The 4,492-nt window shown below is 38.4% G+C and overlaps 1 long non-coding RNA gene across 1 annotated transcript; it reads right to left on the reverse strand.

Moving 5' to 3' along the window:
• Window positions 1-549: 549 nt before the first annotated feature.
• On the reverse strand, window positions 550-2,832 carry LOC115834246. The gene is made up of 3 exons (XR_004029237.1): window positions 2,547-2,832; window positions 2,315-2,426; window positions 550-589 (listed from the first exon to the last, which is right to left on the reverse strand). It is a non-coding gene; the product is annotated as an uncharacterized LOC115834246 (long non-coding RNA).
• Between the last annotated feature and the right edge of the window lie 1,660 nt (window positions 2,833-4,492).

Here is a 4,492-nt window from a genome sequence, read left to right on the forward strand (position 1 = left end):
GCCGAGGCCGGCAGATCACGAGGTCAGGAGATCGAGACCATCCTGGCTAACACGGTGAAACCCTGTCTCTACTAAAAATACAAAAAATTAGCTGGGCATGGTGGTGGGTGCCTGTAATCCCAGCTACTCAGGAGGCTGAGGCAGGAGAATGGCGTGAACCCAGGAAGTGGAGCTTGCAGTGAGCCGAGATCGTGCCACTGCCCTCCAGTCTGGGCAATAGAGCGAGACTCTGTCCAAAAAAAAAAAAAAATGGAATGTTAATTAGTATACATACTACAGAAACCAGTCGGAGGTTCCTCCAAAAATGAAACCTACAACTACCACTTCATCTAACAATTCTACTACTAAGTACACTTTCAGTGCAAAAGAAATCAGTTTATGCAAGAGGTATCAGCCATCCTATGTGGACTGCAGCACTATTCACAATCGCCAAGATAAGGAAGAAACTTACCTGCCCATCCACAGATGAAGGGATAAAGTAACTGTGGTGGATGTAAACAAACAGAATAGTCTTCAGCCAGAAAATCAAAGTGAAATTTCATCATTTAGAGCCATACTGTTGAACCTGGAGGACAGCATGGTAAATGACCTAAACCAGGTAGAGAAAGAAAAACATTGCCACATCTCACTCACGTAGAACCCAAAATAGAAGGCTTTATTGCAATAGATCTAGAGAGCACAACAGTGGTTTCCAGAGATTGGAGGGAAGCAGGGGCATGGGCAGGGATCAGAAATAGGTACAAAATTACACTTAGATGAGAGAAATGAATTGTTCCTCTCTGTTCCACAGCACAGTGACAAGAGGTTAACAAAACATCACACATTTTTCACAAAATCTGGAAAAGAAGATTCCAAATGTTTTCACCACAAAGAAATTAACAACTGTTTGTGATAACAGAGACTCTAAATATCCTGATTTTAACATTCCTCTGTGTCTGCATTAACCAAAATGCCCCACTCTAACTCTCCCCATTGTATACTTTACTAATGGCCACCTTTTAAAAAATATGTAAATATGCAATGCCAAAATTCATGCAGACCACAAAACACCCTGAATTTCTAAAGCAATCCTGAGAAGTCCAAACTACATTGGTTGTGTCACACTTCCTAATTTTAAATTTCATTGAAAAGCTAGGGACCCCATTTCACACAGAGCAGTGGAAAAGATTAGAGGACCCAGACATAAACCCACACCACTAACACCATCTGATCTTCAAAAAATTCCACAAAAATAAGCTTTGGAGAAAGGACTCCCTCCGCTCAATAGATGGTGCCAGGATAAACTGCTAGACAGTTGCAGAAGAAAAACAGTGGGCCCGTGTCTTACCCTGTACAGAAATCAACTCAAGATGAATGAAAGATGTAAACGCAAGACCTCAAACTATGAAAAGCCTGCAAGATAACTTGGAAATACTCTTCTTGACAGAGGATTTGGCAGAGCATGGCTATGCCTAAGTCCCCAAAAGCAAATGCAACTAAAACAATTATTGACAAGTGGGGCCTAATATACAAAAGAGCTGCTGCACAGCAGAAGAAATTACCAACACAGTAAACAGACAGCCTACACAATGGAGGAAAATGTTCCCACATACGCATCCAATGAAGTCTAATATCCAGGATCTACCTCAAATACATTAAGCAAATAAATCAGAAAAACAAAAACTCAATGAAGAAAGGGTAAGGGGCATGAAAATATGCATCTCAGAAGAAGGTTTACAGCAACCAACAGACAAGACAACATTTGTTTACCTCAGGAATCATCAGAGAAATGCAAAGCAAAAGGCCCATGAGATAGTATTTCACACATTCTGATGAATGACAATTACGACACAGTCCACAAGAATGAACACCAGCAAGGCAGAGGAGGAGGGATGCTGGTCTGCTGTTGGTGGAAATGCAAACTAGTTCGGACGCCATGGAAAGCAATGTGGGGGGATTTCTCAAATAACTTTCTCGACATCACTAAACCTCACAAAAAAATGTCCATGAAAACCACACTAAGATTCTGTCTCATTCCACTCAGAATGAGTGCTACCAAAAACAAAACACAAATTTTTGAAGGTGACATCCAGTGTAGACTTACAGAAAGATAACTCTTAAACACTATTGGTGGGGTTGTAAATTAGTATACATACTATGAAAAGCAGCTAGAGGTTTCTGAAAAAATTCACAGTACAACTACCATGTCAGCTAACAGCCCCACCACTGGTTCCACATTTAAAGCAGTTGAAGTCCCTAGGTTGAAGAGAGCTATCTGCCTTCCCACGAGTACTAAAGCACTCTTAACTGTGGCCAACGTAGAGAAACAACCTACCTGTTCAAACACAGCTGCAGGGATGAGGAAACTGCTGTACAGATACACCACGGAATATGTTTCAGCCATAAACCTTTGGGAAATCCTGCCATCTGCAGCCACGTGAAGAAACCTGAAAAACATGAGGTCCGAAGAATAAGCCTGGTAGAGAAAGTCCCATGCCACGTGATCTCAGGCATGTAGACTGAAAAAAGCTTTATCTTCTAGAAGTAGAAAGTTCAATAGGGCTTACCAGAGGCTGCTGGGGAAGTGGAGGCGGTCTCAGAAGGAATCAGTGATGGGGTACAAAGTTACTCTCAGATGAGAGCGACCAATTCTGGTCTTCTATTCCACAGCAGGGTGACTAGCCTTAACACAAATGTATCATATGTTTCAAAGTAGCTAGAAGGAAAGATTCTGAATGTTGTTACCACTCAAAAATAATAACCATATGAGATGAAGAGATGCTAAATAACCTGATTTTATCATTACTCAACATATACATGTATCAAAATCTTCCTTGTACCTTCTAATTGTATACATTTAGTATATGACAGATAGTGTTTTAAGAAATATAAAGAAACAATGCCAAAATTTATGTGGAAATGTGAAACACCCTGAATTTCCAAAGCTATTCTGAGAAATACAAACCATATGGGATGCATCAATTAGAATTAAATGAAAATCCTTAGTTAACAAACCCGTATGTTACTGACATACACAGAGAAACACAGACCAGTGAGCAAAATGAATGTGCTCAATAATAAACAAAAATTTATATGGAATGAACACATTTTCAAAACACCACCAAAATGACACAACGGGGAAGATTTCCAAAACTAGATATCCATATGCAAATGAATAATACAGGACTCTTACGGTACTAGATACACAATAATCAACTCAAAATGATTAAAGATTATACACAAAACTTGCAACCATAAAGCTCCTATAAAGACAACCTTGGGTATGCGTATATTTAGGACAACTTGGATGTATGCTCAGGGATCGCAAAAAGTAAACAAAAATACAAGAGAAAAAATTATTGACAATGAACTGCTTTGGTAGTGATCTTGTTTTTTCTTGATTAGTAACCAACAGCACAGCCACCAAGAAATTACACACATGTGGGACCACGTCAAGCTGAAGCATTTGTGCCCAACAAAGGAAACAATAAACAAAATAAAAAGGCACACTAAAAATTACAAGTTTGGGATAAGGGATTATTTTTGAAAACGTACAAGCCAGTCATACTACCAGCTGGCAAAAAAATAACAAAACAGCAGAACAATTGCCAGACAAAAACTGCGCAAATAACTGGATTAGGTATTTTTCCAAAGAAGACAGGAAACTGACACAATGTCTACAAAAACGTGGTTAACATTACTACTCATGAGAAAAATGCAGATCAAAACCACACTCAGATCTTATCTCACTCCAATAGGTTGAACATTACAAAAAGATCAAAATATTTAAAAAGACAATTCCTGGTATGAATTTCCAGAAAGGGGAACTGTTTGTGGAAACATAAATTAGTATTAACACTATAAAAAACAGTTAGAGGTCTTGCAAAGAATAGGAAAAAAAGAAATACCATATCATCTAGCAGTCCCATTACTGGGTATAAACTCAACCTACCTGTTCATCCACAGATAAAGAAATCAAGAAACTCTCATATACATACACTAGAAAATATTCTTCAGCCATCAAAATAATGAAACTGTCATTTAGAGCAACACAGATGAGCCTGGAAAATATTATGTTAAATGTAATGAGCTAGGCCTAGAAAGACAAACACGGCATGATACCACTCATGTGAAATCTTAAGATGTTTATCTTAATGAAGTAGAAAGCACAATATTGGTTACCTGAGTTTGGGAGATAGAGGGGGAATGGGGAAGGATTGATTATGGAAACGAAGTTATCTTAACATTAAAGGAATAAATCTGAAGTTCTCCTCCTCAGCCTGTGACTGGAGTTAACAATATCATATTTTTCTAGAGCAAGAAGGGAAAATTTTGATTGTTCTCCCCACACACAAAAAAAATGCCTGGATGAGCAAATAGAGATCCTAAGTACCCTGATTTGATCATTACCCAATCTATATGTATGAAAATGTACCTCTAATTATGGGCCTTTATGTTGTGAAAAAAAGTTAACAGAAATAAATATGTATTGCTAAAAATCACAGGAAACCAC

Source organism: Nomascus leucogenys, unplaced genomic scaffold, assembly GCF_006542625.1.
Source record: "Nomascus leucogenys isolate Asia unplaced genomic scaffold, Asia_NLE_v1 000549F_233768_qpd_obj, whole genome shotgun sequence".
NCBI classification, from domain to species: Eukaryota; Metazoa; Chordata; class Mammalia; order Primates; family Hylobatidae; genus Nomascus; species Nomascus leucogenys.